Consider the following 16,299-nt stretch of genomic DNA (forward strand, 5'->3'; position numbering starts at 1 on the left):
ACTCATTGATGGTTTTATTCTTTTGAATGCTTTTAAATACCTGTCTTTAACTATTTTTGCCAATAATTCTTTTGTTTTAATTTCTTCTGTAAACCACTTTGAGATTTTTTTACAATACAACAGTATATAAATGTTGTAAATAAAATAGATTAAAAATTTTTTGGAGTCTTTGGATCAATAATTGAAGGATCAATTATTGGTCCGCAAATTTTTAGGTGTCAATATATGTAACACTGCCTTCAGATACTTGGGAATCTTAATTCCTAAAAAAAAATCAAAATTATTTTCTATTAATTACTGGCCGCTTTTGTATAAAATGCATACAGATTTTAAAAATTGGAACAAACTCATCCATCTTAGGCCAAATAGCTTCCTATACATATGAAAATAATACCCAGATTTCTCTATTTATTTCAAGTTCTCTCCTTATTCATTAATTATAGTACAATCCATAAATGGCAGAATAATTTAAAGAAGTTCATTTTTCAGAATAAAAAAACAAGGTTAGCCATGTCCTCTTTTTTATACACATCCAAGATTAGAGGGTTGGGGACTCTCCAATTTATATATTATACAGCATTTCATCTCAGACAATTGGGGTTTATAATGATCAGTAAAAAAGGCTTAGATAAGATTAGAGGATTTTACGTTGCTCTCAGGCAAATTATGGATTCCACCTTTTTTGCCAATCCGTAATACCTGGTTAAAAACCATTACAAATCCCTCCCTTCACGGAAGCTACTTTCACTATATGGAAAACTTGGCAAACCAAATTGTCTCATCTATTCACCTTTGACTCCTTTCTAGGCTTATCCAAATGCTGGTGAGGAATATTTTTAAAAATACATTGGGAAATGGGAAGGAAAAGGCTTTTCACCTGAGAGACTTCTTTTCACAGGGCCATCCAGTCTCTATTCAGCAACTTAAAGTTGATATCCCGCTATGGGATCTAGACTGGTTGCATACACATAAATTGGAACATATATTGAAAGACCCTCAGGTCAAAATGCACACTACAAAAACTATTACACCCTTTGAAAAGGTTCTATTAGACAAAGTATGTAATGGGAAAGGTCTGGTCTCCAGAGTATATAAAGTATTATTGGATAATTCTATGGGAAGTGCTAGTCAGTGGGAAAAAGTTTTGGGGATTGACTTGGATTTATCTGACTGGATTGCATCATATGCATTCAAATATAACAAGACTGGTTCAGCCAATCATAAAGAAATGTTATTAAAAATATTCAACAGATGGTATTTTATACCAGTTCAGCTCTCACTTTTCCTCATCGACATCACCACTATATTGGAGAGGCTGCACGCAGAAGGGAACGTATTTTCATCTCTGGTGGACATGCCCAAAGATCAATTCATTTTGGATTATGATTTGTGATGAACTCAATAATATTACGAAAGAAGACATTCACTTATGCCCAGAACTGTTTCTATTATATTTTGTCAAAGGCGTAAACAGCACATTGAAATCTAAAGATCTTCTTTCCAAATTATCAGTAGCAGCAAAAATCTCAGTACTGCAGCACTGGAAACTTTTGGAGGATCTGGGCATGCAGGTTTGGTACAGGAACGTCCGGACAAGATCACATTGCATCTTTGGTTCCTATGAGGCAATGCAAAACCAGAAACATTTATGTCCATATGGTGGAGGTTTATAGATTACACTACACAGTTACACACAATCAGTTCTCTACAGCAACGAAGGCTATTTGACTTTCATGATCAGTCATTCCGGACTCACTTTCTGTGTTAATCTGGCTCTATAGCTTTATATTTGTCACCTAAATGTATTGACACTTACCTGTACGCATATACTTACCTGTATGATCCTGTAGTATTACATATGTGGAGCATCATCAATACAAAGTGACTCTGGGGTGAGTGGTTGGGGAAGGGGTTTTGCTTTTGATTAGTTGTATTTCTTGTTATATTTTATAGTATAAGTAATTTTAAAAATTAAAGTATTAATTTTCTACATAATAAAAGCAGTGATACCTAAGTAAGCCTTGTCTAATTGCTTTAAAATAGGATTGGAGAGGGAGAGAAAGATTTACAACACAAACACAATTCTTTGCTATGTTCACTCAAAAGTCCAATTAGTTTACAGCACAATCCTACCCATGTCTACTCAAAAGTAAGTCCTATTGAATTCAATGGACTCTGGGTGTGTGGGATTAGCATTGCAGCTTTACTCCCAGTAGAAAAATAGAGGAGTCGAAGGTTTGGCGTACCAACTCCACAGCCCTGGTCTACATATCCGCTTGATCTTCCAGTAGGTTTTCTTTGTCTTCGGTTGTTTAAAAGCTCTTGATAGCTTCTTCATCCCCACCCTCATTTACAAATTTATCAGGGTGGTAGAAAAAGGCATATGAAGAAGGCCAGATTAAGACGGTTGGGGGCCCTGGTGCAGTTCTCAAAATAGGGATCCCGTTCCTCCTAAAAGGAATATAAGGTACCAGAAAATACATTTTGAGATATCTAAGACTAAAAAATTTGTTATTACATAAGCTTTCATGGACTATGTTTCTCTAACATATATTTCATTCTGTGAATGATACTATATTTGATATTAACAGATTCATTTGTGGAGTATTGTTATAATAATATAAAACACACTAGGCTTGCATTTTGAGGTTTCCAAGGTGACTTCTTTCTGGTATCTGTGTTTGCTATCTCCACACAGAGATGTGTAAGAGAAGCTTGTGTGACATCACAGAGTCATAGACAAAAGGTTCTACAGGAACTGTGACAGTTGGGAAAACAGTTGGAGAGGATGTTGTGAAGGAGTGGAGCATCTGGGCAATCTGTTGGGTATATACCATACATCCCCTGAGTACTGGCACTATATCCATGGCTGATTATGAGGTTTTCTTAAATTAAAATCCTTCTGAACTGGAGGACCAGCAGACTGCCTTCTATATGAGGATGTATACTTTTCTCGAAAGATTGTGTTGATACTAAATAGAGCCTTGGAAAGAAAACTTCTTTTCATAAGTAGGGAAGTTAGAATACCCAAGAGTGCATGTAACAGGAATACAGGTCATCCATTGTGTGGTGGCCTTGCTTATGCAGTCTCTACCCCATTAAGGGGTTGTCAACCTTTTTGGATCACGAGGTACATTCCAAATTTTGGGTGCTGGGGACATCAGTCACAAAATTGCTGCCATGGGGTGTGGCATAGACAGTACTCATGGTAAAAAAATTTCCCATAATTGTATTTACATACTAGAAAAGCTTGACCTGTTGAATACAACTGTTAAAGGTACAAGAATCCTGCTTTTCATAGAAACCTAGAACAGTAGAGTTGGAAGGGGCCTATAAGGCCATCAACCCCCTTGCTCAATGCAGGAATACAAATTCAAGCATACCCGACAGGTGGTTGTACAGCTGCCTCTTGAATCCCTCATGTTGGAGAGCCCACCACCTCCCTAGGTAACTGGGTCTATTGTCATGCCGCTTTAACAGTAGGTAGTTTTTCCTGATGTTCAGTCAAAATCTGGCTTCCTGTAGCTTTATTGTTCCGTGTCCTGCACCCCGGATGAACAAGAAGAGATCCTGGCCCTGTTCTGTGTGACAACTTTTCAAGTACCTGAAGAGTGCTCTCATATCTCCCCTCAGTCTTCTCTTCTCAAGGCTAAACATGCCCAGTTCTTTCAGTCACTCCTCATAGGGCTTTATTTCCAGTCCCCTGATCATCCTTGTTGCCCTCCTCTGAACCTGTTCCAGTTTGTCTGCATCCCAATGCCAACCCTAAACCAAAGCCTATGCTGCCATCCTGTACCTGGATGTAAGCCCCATAAAACACAAAGAGCCCCACAAACACAAAGAGATGTATACCATTGTACTGTAAGTTAACTATACCCTGAATGAGTCCTTGGTATTTAGCTCCTGCAAAGCACGAAATTTGCCTAAGCCTCTTTGCTCACTTTTCTCATTTGCCATTTGTGATGAGAGGGAATGCTTTAACATGCATCCACACTTACTGCAAAAAATAACTTCTAGGCTCTACCTGATCATAGGCGAACCCAGCACAGGAAAGATGTATCCTGGTTGCTAGAGAAAAAGGAAGAGTCCAAGGACTAGGGAAAAAAAAGCAGAAGCAGGAAAAATGCACTAAAAGGGAGGGGAAAATAGGACCTCTTTCAGACCCCAGGGATTCCTATTGCATGATCCATCAACTCGCTTCTCAATCACTACTCTGAATTCACTCATTGGCTAATAACACATAAATTGGTTAGAAGGGCACCTGCACTTTTTGCTCCTTAACTTTCTTTCTAGGAGGGCTAGCGACTTACTTTTTAAAAAATGAAAGCTCAGATTCTGGGCTACCTGTTGGGGGCACCATTGAAGGACTTCATAGGTGCCATGGTGCCCACGGGTGACAGGTTGACAACCCCTGAAATAGTCTAGAAAGCCCCACCATAGAAGGCTCTGAACAGAAGAACCTTCCAGCCTGTCATATTACATTGAGATTTTCCTTTTGCTCACTATTGATTCCTGTGCCTAGATGAACGTGCCGATTCGGGAATTCTAGAAGCAAAGCAAGACTTCACTTTCCAAGACCAGGGAGAATCCAGTCAAATGTGTAGCAAGGTAAGGTGTGAATGCAACTTCTTTTGTGGGGGTCTTTGCAGGGTCTTTGTTTCTCCAATACAGTTTGATGGAATGAAACACCATTCTCTTTCATTTAGTTGTGGTGATGATTCTGCTGATGTCCACATAGCCTAGAGATAAAACATTTCTAGAAATGTTGAAGTCGTGGAAACATATCTGGGGGGAAGCAATAGGGGGAAGAGGAATTAAAAATAAATGCAACATATACTTTCTTAAACATTTGTGTATAACTTAAATTGTACTTTTTGGTATATTTTTAAATTTTCAAAGTACACATTAGAAATAGACCCACTGTGAGAAATGGAGCTGCAATCTGCTGGACCCTAACAGCACAATCTTTTGCATGCCTACTAGTATGTCCCATTATGTTCAATGGGAATTACTCCCAGGTAATTTAGCCGTAATTTAGGATTGCTTGCATGCTAGAACACTTTAGTGTTGCTGAGGCATTGCTACTCTGTAATTAGCTGAAAATGTAATTAAAACAGAAGTTCTATACAGTAGTTGTAGTCTGGAATCCTTCTTTCAGCACAAAGATTTACCACACCAGAGAGAATGAACCTGAAAGGTGATTTTACTGGATGCCAGTCCATCACATGGGTTAACCTGCCATCTGGTGTCCAAGGATAGGAAATGAACTGTAGCTCTGGGGAAGTAATCAGCCGTTGCTGGATTGAAGAGGCCAGTTCTTTTTTGGACAAGTCCTCTTGGTGATATCACAGGAGAACCTGCGTGCAGATATGCAAGAGACAAGGAAGGCAAAAACACAGACACAAAACCAAGGACAAAAACAAGCAAGCGGCATGCCTCTTGGCCACCTATCCTTACACGGCTGCTTGGTTAACTGAAGTGCTTAAAGCACTTGAAGAGAAGCAAGGATACATGACAGCGCGACACAGTCCTGGATTGCATGATTTTTTTTTTTAATAAAGAGGAAAAAAATAATGTACCATAATAAGGGAAGTTATATGCAAATACCTGTACTCTACAAAAAAGGGAAGACTGTACCTTAATAAGGGGAAGCTATATATAAATACATGCATTATATGAAGTTAGCAGCTGCACCCTGATAGAACCAGGAGGGCCGTGATAGATTGCCATCCAGTAAAAATCACCTTTCAGGTGAGAACCAGTGGTTTTCTCTGGATGCCAGTGCATCACATGGGACATACCAAAGCCACCACAGCCAGGTGGGCCAGGATGAGCCAGTTAAATTAATGGTACTACCTGCTACCATGTCCTCCTTCCAAATGAAGTCTCTGTGAATGTGTGGTGGTCTAGTAGTGTCTGATGAAAAACAGATGGAGAGGACCAGTTAGCTGCTCTACAAATGTCCATCAAGGGTGCATTAGTTGTGAAGGCGGCCATGGTCAAGGCCTACCTTGAAAGCACCTTGACTTTCTTCAGGTGGCAAGAGGATATGGGCTTCATATGCCAACTGGATGCATGTTCTTAGCCACTGGGCCAGAGTCACTGCTGGTGACTTCTTGCTTAGTGTCCTGGCATGGACTGAGATGAAGAATGCTTCTGTGGTCACTGAGGGACTTGGTCCAGTTGATATAGGTCTTGAGGGCCTGTCTGACAGCCATGCAGTGCAGGTCTTTCTCCAATGAGTGCCAGATTTTGGCAGGAGGATAGTAAGAGTAGCTCCTGTGGAAACTCATATTTACCTTGGGGATGAAGAGACGGTCTATTCTGAGGGCCACAAGATACCCGTGGTTGACGCAGTTGTGGGAAGCTGTGGAAAAGGCCCCTAGCTGTGAGATGCACCTGCCTGTGGTGATGGCAATGAGGAAGCAGACTTTGTACAACAGGGCCTGCAGAGATATGGTGCCTAGAGATTCAAATGGGGAACATTGCAATGTCTGCTGGACCTTCTGTAGATCCCATGACAGGAATAGTGGACAACAGGGAGGATGTGAAGCAGCTGCACCCTTTAAGGAAGTGATGTATCAGTGGATGGGTGCCGAGTGGGTGGATGGGCGTGGTGAGGATCGCCAAGACGGTCAATGTCTATCTCCACAGTGCACTGACCTTCAGCCCTAGCTGGAGATCCTTATTCAAGAAGTCCAGCAGGATGGTGTCCCTAGAAGAGTGGATGCACCTAGTATGACACCAGCAGGCAAAAGCTTTCCAGTTTGCCTAGTGAATCCTGGTTGAGGATGGTTTTTGAGATTTGAGGATGGCACTTATGACTGCCATGCCCAGCCAATAGGCCATACTGTAAATGATATCTGGTTGCATTTGATCCAGCAATACATTTGTTGCTCCTGAGAATCCACAAGCTGTTGAGGCTGATAATAATAATAATGCTTCTTTATGGGGGGCTTAATTCAAATGCCAAAAATGGCATTTTGAAATCGGCTTCAAAATGACAGAATAATAATGGCACAAAAAATCATTTTGAAACTAGAAGTCAAGAAAATGACAACTGGAAAGAGCCTTTTCCCCACAAAGGCAGTTTGGATGTTTGTGACCGCTGAACAGGGCCTCCTTGATTGAATGAATATGTCAGCAGATTGCTGGAAAGACCACTCTTGGCTTGACTGAGGCAGGCTTGGTGTCTAAGTAATTGGGTTGCCTGCTCAGACAGAGAGCTTAATTTCCAATGGTGCCCATTAGTGAAAAACAAAAATAGGTAAGCTACTCTGGCTCTTAGTTGTCTTCTGTTTGACTCGATGACATTCGCTGCTCGGGTGCCTCACAGGGGAATGTAGCTCGTGCCGCTCATAGGTCTGTTCCTCTTTGCCCATATACCTTACCCTGCTGGAGCCTGGTCCACAGAGGCTTTGGTGGTTGCCTGACTCTTAAGGATATATATATATATCATCAGGGGCATCCTTCATGGTAGATGCCATGACTGCCATCCAAGGGCTTGAGGAGACCATACCCACCTGCTCCACAAGCAGCACTTCTTGCACAGTGGGAAGGGTGGTGACCATAGCCACCAGTAGGGTCTGTGGACTAAGGTTGCCAGCTGGAAGAACACTCACAGATAAAGTTGGAGTTAGGAGAGTTTTAGAAAGACCCCCATGAATAGTGGTAAGAAGAACAGGGGAGATGAAAACGATGCTGGCTGCTGAGGCTGATGGCCAAATTGTTCTCAATTACCCCTCTTATCCCCAGTTCCAACCTAGGCTGGGGGAGACGTTCAGGGGAGGTTTAGAGCTACTGCAGAGCTGAACCAGAAAAGGAAGGAAAAGTGCAGAAAAGTTTTTGGCTTCAAATGGCCAACACAACTCTGGAGACCTGGAAGAAGCACCTACTCGGCTTTAGACAGCTGTTTACCGGAGCAAGAATAGCTACCAGACCAGGTGACCAGAAAGGCAGAGGAACCACTACAGGACAGTTCAGGGGGAAGGCAGACAAACCTAGCAATGGCTGTCTTTTGCACTGTAGTGTCAGGGCCCTTCAGATGTTTGCTCCCCAGCAAAGTTGGGCCCTTGCATCAGCTCTTCTTGTCCCATGTACTTGGCCCAGCATGCAGCCTGGTTGTTTGAACCTTTGTCCTGAGACTTTTGCGCTTTTTGCTGTTGGAGGGTTCTGCATGTACTTTGGCGCGCAAGGCAGATTTAGGGGCACTATGCTTGCTGATGGAAGTGCCTTTGGCCCCAGTAATATCTGCAGCTTACCCAACCGACAAGCAGGACTGCTCGGGAGCATCCTGCATTGTTGCCATATTTCCTTGTTGTTCCAGTCTATTCAGCTCATTGCTACTGGAAAGAGGGAAAGGATTGGTTGCTGTTTTTCCAGAGAAAGGTTGCAGCATATGCCTTTCTGGATCTCTGCTGGAAGAAGTGCCCTCTATATGGGGCTCCACACTCTTTTAACCCTGTGCGAGGCAAAAGGAGAAATGGAGGGAGCCAGAGGATATATAGTGTGTCCCCTATAGTAGGGGTGATTAACTTTGGCTTGGTTAGGTAGTATTAATACTAGTACTATTAGTAGTAGTAGTAATAATAATAATAATAATGACCAAAAATGTTTCACCAGTAGAGGGTGCCACAGCTCCAGGCCTCCAGTATAATGGAATGGGTCCATGTGGCCTGAGCATACCTGTGTGGGGAGGGGGAGCCATGAGAGGAATGGGACAGAGGCTGAACGCCAGGGGGAAAGCGTGAAAATAGGGCTGTAGTTGTTCCTGAAGAGGCTTGCAGCATATACCCTTCCGAGTCCTTGATGAATGGCAGCTCTCTATGGGGAGGACTGCTCTCTATGAGGGCTCTGTATTCTCTCTAGCCTGTCTGAGGCAATGAGGAGAATAATAAAAGGAGAGGCAAGTAGGAGGTGATAGAGAAGTTTCCCCCCATCATCATCATCAAACAATATGTAGGTAAAAGGTTCACCAACAGGGAATGCTGGAGCCCTGGGCCTTCAGTTGTAATGGAATCGGCCAGACAAAATGCCAGAGAAAAGGGGAAAAACAAGGGAGAGGCAACATAATCCACATTTTTATTTCCTTGCCTCTTGGGGACAGGCAGCTGATGAAGACAAAGAAAACACGGTAGAAGAATCCTCTGAAATGCAAAGAACAGCAGCGGGGCTCCCGGTGGTGTTGCTAGATCTAGCTGCGGGTAGAAAAAGCCTAGAAAGAATGTCTGGCTGGACAGGCAAGGTGGGAGAGCGGGGAAGGAACTTGCTGCTTCCCGGTTGCTGGAGCTGCTGCCCTATCTGAGCAAGCAGGCGAGGGCTGGAAAGGGCAGCCGCACGGAGAGAAAGGGGCATGAAAAGTAGGATAAGACTAGATTCTGGCTGCTGACTCAACTGCCTCTTGCTCCCCTTTCAAAAATATGGGACCCTCAGGCAAACTTGCTGTGCAGGTCCCTGAGACTAAAGGGACTGGGGATCTGACAAGCAAGAGACATATCTTGGGATTAAAAAGGGGGACGAGCCCACCTCCGGGGGGGGGAGGCAAGGGGGAAAAATCAACCCCAAGAAAAAAGATCCGCAAGTCTAAATAAAAGTCAAGGAAGAGAGAGGAAGAGAGGAAGAAAAACAGTTTAGAACTCACACAGTAGAAGATGCGGAAGCCAGGACTGAGAGATCCACCTTGGAGCAGGACAGGAAATGAACTGGCTTCTACAAGCCAGCTAAGCTGACTACTGCTTCGGGGCTACAGTGTATTTCCAGTCCTTGGACACCAGATGGCAGGTCAACTCATGTAACGGACTGGCATTCAGAGAAAATGAGACCTGAGTTTTCAGACAATTACTTGCTAGATATCTTGCTCAATAAAATTAGTTGTAACTGTATTGAATAGGGTTTCAAAATACTAAATGCAATCTTTACATGTTATTTCTTCTATAAATTTTTCAATTGTATGTTAGTGGTTAAGCTGTTGGACCAGGGTTCAAATCCCCATATAGCCATGAAGCTCACTGGGTGACCTTGGGCCAGTCGCTGCCCCAGCCTCAGAGGAAGGCTATGGTAAACCACCTCTGAATACCGCTTACCATGAAAGCCCTATTCATAAGTCGGAATCGACTTGAAGGCACTCCATTTTCACCCATGTGAAGGAAAAAAAGTGAGCAGCCATAATTTCATTCCTAATACTGAATGTACTATTTCCCACAAAATACCGAAGATCTACATTTAAGAAAAATATATATTATCTGTAATAGGGTTGCCCGGTCCATGGCCTGAGAATGATCCTGTATCTTTAGGAGAAGGGAAGGTCAGCCAAGTGCAGGTGTTCTTGAAACTCCGTAATGAGAAAAACCACAAGGTGGAATTCTCCCTCCCCCCTCCCCTCCCCACCTTTAAAAGATACAGAAGACCTTTTGGAGGCTGGGCCTGGCAACCAAGAGGTCTTCTGTATCTTTAAAAGTTGTGCAGGGAGAAGGGAGAATTCTACCTTGTGGTTTTTCTCATTACAGAGTTGCAAGAACACCTGCACTTGGGTGACTTTCTCTTCTCCTAAAGATACAGGATCAGTCTCAGGCCAAGAACCTGGCAACCCTAATCTGTAACTATTGCTGATACAGGGTCTGCACCTGCTACCCCAGAAGAGCAGAATACTGTCTTGCTTTGATGAATAAGCAAAGAAATACTATTGTTTTCCTCCCCACCTGCCAGAGCATGTGAAAATAAGGGCCAAACTAAACAAAATGAGGAACACACTTGGGTCATCATCAAACTTAGGGAACCATGTTCTTCTATTCTCTTTTTTGGAGCAGGAAAGGAGTGGCAGTTTGATTCTTCTTTTGATCTCCATCTTTCCCATTTCCTAAATCTTGCTGTCTTTCTATCCTTGTGTTACTCAAACTTCAATAATTTGGATTGATGCATTCCCCCTAGTGCATCTAGGCCTCTACTGCAATTCTACCAGATCGATAAGACCCTTTCCATCCTAATCTGGCACTCAATATACTCTGCACCTGCAACTTTGTCTGCCCTGTCATAGTATAAACTGTTGGTCCAGGCATCATGAGTTTGGGTAACCTGTGTATAATTTGCAACAAGAAACCATCCTGCTATTCAGTAATATTGCAATAACCACTTCATCACAAAGTCATTTCACTCGCTGCCGGCAAAGTGGTCTCTTGTTAATTCCCCAAATAAACAGGAGTTTATTGGCATAGTACAATAATCACTGTTCTATAATCTCCAGATTAATGAACCCTGAAAACAGTAGCTCTGAGTACACGTGCAGTATGCAACAAATGTTCGTGAACAAGTGTAAAAAAGGTTCATATGTAGGCAGTGTATCAAGTCACATGCTCTGATCATTTGATTGGACCCTGCCCTTGAGTGCCCCAACCTTCCATGGTTTGCTGCCTTCCATGGCAGCAATTATATTTGATGGACCTTAGTAGGAAGAAAAGTGGCTGATGATAACTCTCCAGAATTCACCATGCTGCTGTGTAAGCACTTCTGGACAAATATATCTAACAGCATTTTCAGTTGCCTTTCTTTTAAGATCACTCACCAAGGTGTTTTTTTTAAAGGATACAGATAGTAAAAGCAGCTCCCCTTTCAAAGACAATGGACCTGGGAATTCTGATATTTCAGGCAGGTATGGTTTTGGCACATCTGGATTCATCAACACACTTAAAATCTAGTTGTATTATCTGCCAGCTCCATCATGTTATTTATGAAATAATGCTTGCCTTTTGAAAGGCCACACATAAACCACCCAGAAGCAGCTTTGCAGGTCACAGCTCCTCTGGGAGGCCATTTGTATGTTATTTCTCATATTTAGACAATGTATATGTAGGCAAAGAAAGGAATGGCTTCCTGAAGAAACCCCCTCTCAGAGAAGCATAATATGAGAAACAGTTCACTTAGTTCACTGGTGTATCATAGTGCAAACCGGGCTCCACAATTCCGGACAGCGTGCTCAGGAGTGACTGTATTAAGAGCCCATAGCATCTCGTTGTTCAACAGCATGACAAGGGCTTCAACAGGGTGCTCTGTCTAGTAGGAATTCCCCCAGGGCACTCATGAATCCGGTGGATTCCTGTAGTCTCTGCGGGTTGATAATCTTTATCTGTCCACTACCACTACAGGGGAGGATTGGAGCCTCCAGTGTTGGAGAGCCCACCACTTCTGTAAGTAATTGGTTCCATTGTCGTACTGTACAGTTAGGAAGTTTTTCATGATGTTCAGTTGAAATCTGGCTTCTTGTAACTTGAACCCATTATTCCGTGTCCTGCACTCTGGGACGACTGAGATGAAATCCTGGCCATCCTGGATGTATTTTTTATCTGGAAGCCGCCATGAGTTCCAGTTTTGGAAAAATGGCGGGGTATAAATAAAGATAAAGATAATAATAATAATAATAATAATAATAATAATAATAATAATCCTCTGTAGGGCAGACTGTTATCATATCTCCCCTCAGTCTTCTCTTCTCAAGACTAAACATGCCCAGTTCCTTCAGTCTCTCCTCATACAGCTTTGTTTCTTGTGCCCTGATCATTCTCATTGCCCTCCTCTGAACCCATTCCTGTTTGTCTGCATTTTTCTTAAAATGTGGTGTCCAGAGCTAATTGCAGTACCCAAGACGAGGCCTAACAAGTGCTGAATACAGAGGAAGTAATACTGCATGTGATTTGGAAACTATACTTCTGTTAATCCATTTGCCTTTTTTGCAAACACATCACACTGTTGACTCATCTTCAGCTTGTGATCAACAACAATCCCAAGCGCCTTCTAAGTACTGCTGAACCAAGTGTCCCCTATCTTATAACTTCATTTGGTTTCTTTTTCCTAAGTGTAGCTTTACATTTATCCCTATTAAATTTCATTATGTTGTTTTCAGCTCAATGCCTATCAAGATCCCTTTGAATTTTGTTTCTGTCTTCCAAGGTATTGCTATCCCTCCCAGTTTTGTATCATATGCAAATCTGATAAGCACTCCCTGCACCTCCTCATCCAAGGCATTAAGAAAAGAGCACTGGGCACCGGAATGAGCCCTGCTGTACCCTGCTTATTACCTCCCCACAGTTTGAGTAGGACCCATTGATAAGCACTCTGAGTGCAATTCTACAGCCAACTGTGGATCCATCTGATAGTTGTTCCATTCAGCCCACATTTAGCTAGCTTGCTAATGGGGCACTTTGTCAAAAGCTTTGCTGAAGTTGAGATATTTTATGTCTACAGCATTTCTACAGTCTACTAGGGAGGTTACCCAATCAAAATAATGAGATAAAATTAATCTGGCAGGATCTGTTCTTGATAAATCCATGCTGGCTTTTAGTAATCACTGCATTGTTTTCATGATGCTTATGGATGCTTATAATCTGCTGCAGAAGTTTCCCAGGGATTGATGTCAAGCTGACCGGTCTATTCTCAGGTCCTCCTTTTTGTCATTTTTGAAGATAAGGATAACATTAGCCCTTCTTCAGTCATCTAGCACTTCACCCATCTTGTAAAGATAATAAGACAGTGGTTCTGAGAATTCTTCAGCCAGTTCCTCCAAGACTACAATGCAGTTCATTGGGCCCTGGAGATCTGAACTCGTTCAGTGATTAGGTATTCCTTGACCATTTGTCTGTCAGTCTCAAGCTGCAATCCTGCCCCTTCAACTTCATGTTTCTCAGGAGACCTTCTTTTGGGAGAAGACTGAGCCAAAGTAGGAATTGAGTACGTCTGCCTTTTCTTTGTCATCTGTTATCATTTTGCCATCCTCATTGAGTAGTTGTGCCACCATTTCTTTTCTCTGTCTTTTACTGTGGATGTATCTGAAGAAAGCTTTTTTGTTGCTTTTGGCATCTCTCACCCCATTCTCAGCTTTAGCCTTCCTCATGCCACTCCTGCATTTCCATGCTACATGTCTGTACACTTCCTTTGTGGTCTGGCCTTTCTTCTACTTCCTGTGTCTTTTTGTTTTGGAAATGTTGATTTTTTTTTCTGGATTGTTGGTCACACTTTTCGTTTCTTTCAAACATTCTATGGCCTCTGCTACCACTGATTTCATCAGGGTTTTTCATGAGTCCAAAGTCTATGTGGTTCCAGTATTCATCTCTTATGGTGTTTTAGTTGGATCCAGACTTAGTCATGCTTTGACCAGACTCACTGAAATAAGAGGAATGTAACATAGTTCTACGTCATTCATTACTACCTTTCCCAGTACTAAAATAGTAAGTATACACTAATCATGATTAATTCTGGATCCCACGCTTTCTCTGGTTTTCTGAGCAATGGCTCAAACTTTTAGAAAGCTGATAAGGAACTAGAGGATCAGCTACCCAACCTTGACTTCATTCTAACCAAAAGAGATAACTTAATGGATGAAGTGACAGTTTCAGGACCACTGGGGAAAATTGACCATGTTCTTGGTTTTAAAGGATGCAACAGCTGAGAGTACCCAGACACATACCCTGGACTCAGGAAAGCCAATTTTAATAAATTCAGAATAATAAGTAAGATTCCTTGGCAAAGCGACCCCTCAATGAGAAAAAGAGTCCAAGATGGGTGGAAGATTCTAAAAAAAGGAAATTCAAAAGGCACAATTGCAAACAATTCCAACAAGGAAAAAAGGAAAAGCAGAAGAAGCCAATACAACTTCACAACTTAGAGATGACTTTGAAATAAAAAAGGACCCATACTAGAAGTGGAAGGAAGGCCAGGCCACACAGAAAGAATAATGACAGGTAGCACAGAATTGTAGGGATGGAGTCAGAGGCTAAAGCTGTGAATGAGCTGAGGTTAGCAAGAGATGCTAAAAGGATTGCAGCTTGAGATTGATAGACAAATGATCAAGGAATATTTATCACTTTGAACAAGTTCAAATCTCCAGGGTCTGATATTTGCTTGCTAGAGTATTGAAGGAAGTGGCTGAAGAATGCTTGGAACCACTATTATATTTGCAAAATTGTGGAGGGCAAAGAAAGAACCTAGAATCTACAGACCAGTCAATTCCTGGGAAAATTTCTGGGAAAATTCTGCAGCAGATTATGAAGCGGTCAGTCTATAAGTACCTTGAAAACAATGCAGTGATTATTAGATGCTAACATGGATTTTCTCAAGAGCAAATCCTGCCAGACTAATCGTATCTTATTTTTTGATCTAGTAGACTACGGGAACCCTGGCAGACTACGGGAATGGTGTGGCCATAATATATCTTGACTTCAGCAATGCTTTTTACAAAGTGCCCAGTGATATTCTGATTAGCATGTTGGACTTCGTGGCCTGATAGGTCCCTTCCAACTCTACTAGTCTATGATTGTAACAAGCTAAATGTGGGCTGGATGGAACAACTATCTGGTGTATCCACAGTTGGCTACAGAATCATATGCAAGGAGCGCTTATTAATGGTCCATCTCAAAGTGGGTAGAGGTAACAAGCGAGGTACCATGGGCCCAGTGCTCTTCCACATCTTGTTTAATGAGTTGGACGAGGTGCAGGTAATTATTCAAATGATTTGTAGATGATTCAAAATTGGGAGGGACCCTTGAGGAGAGAAATATAGTTCAAAGTGACCTTGATAGGCTGGAGCACTGGGCTGAAAATAACAGAATGAAATTTAACAGGGATGTGCAAAATTTTATACCTAGGGGGAAAAAACCAAAAACACAGTTGTAAGTGGGGGGATACTTGTCTCACCCATACTGCATGTGAGAAGAATCTTGGGATTGTTTTTCATCACAAGTTGTATATGAGTCAAAAGTGCGATGTGGCTGCAAAAAAGGCAAATGCTGCTGTAGGCCACATTAACAGAAGTATAGTTTCCAAATCGTGTGAAATATTTGTTCCCTTCTATTTGTCACTGGTTAGTCCTCAATCTTGAGTACCATGTCCAGTTCTGGACGCCACACTTTACAAAGAATGCAGACAAACTGAAACAGGTTCAGAAGGAGGGCAACAAGGATGATCAGGGAACTGGAAACAAAAGCCTTGTGAAGACATACTGAAAGAACTATGTTTAGCCTTGAGAAGAGAAGACTGAGGGGAGATATAATAGCACTCTTCAACTCTTGTCACACAGAGAGGTGAGTTTCGCTTCTTGATCATCCCTGAGTGGGCTCAAGTATGGAACCAATTGCCAAGGAGGTGGTGGGCTCTCCAACACTGGAGGCATTCAAGAGGCAGCTGGACAGCCACCTCTGAGGTATGCTTTGGGTTCCTGCATTCAGCAGTGGTTTAACTCGATGGCCTTATAGGTGCCTTTCAAATCTACTATTCTGTAATTCTGATTTCTTTCCACTTCCAGCTGATCATGCAAAA

At 42.3% G+C, this 16,299-nt stretch overlaps 1 protein-coding gene and 1 long non-coding RNA gene across 2 annotated transcripts in view; one reads left to right on the forward strand and one right to left on the reverse strand.

The window, feature by feature from the left end:
- Nucleotides 1–388: 388 nt before the first annotated feature.
- LOC133388688 (uncharacterized) lies at nucleotides 389–9,734 on the reverse strand. Its single transcript, XR_009763883.1, has 4 exons — nucleotides 9,641–9,734; nucleotides 4,504–4,785; nucleotides 2,247–2,451; nucleotides 389–1,618 (listed from the first exon to the last, which is right to left on the reverse strand). It is a non-coding gene; the product is annotated as an uncharacterized LOC133388688 (long non-coding RNA).
- Nucleotides 9,735–11,579: 1,845 nt separating this feature from the next.
- PTPN20 (protein tyrosine phosphatase non-receptor type 20) overlaps nucleotides 11,580–16,299 on the forward strand; it is a 35,405-nt gene continuing 30,685 nt past the window's right edge. Inside the window, exon 1 of the mRNA XM_061634770.1 lies at nucleotides 11,580–11,644. The gene's annotated coding sequence lies outside the window, so the exon portion shown is untranslated. The remainder of the gene's footprint in view (nucleotides 11,645–16,299) is intronic.

Source organism: Rhineura floridana, chromosome 7 (assembly GCF_030035675.1).
Source record: "Rhineura floridana isolate rRhiFlo1 chromosome 7, rRhiFlo1.hap2, whole genome shotgun sequence".
NCBI classification, from domain to species: Eukaryota; Metazoa; Chordata; class Lepidosauria; order Squamata; family Rhineuridae; genus Rhineura; species Rhineura floridana.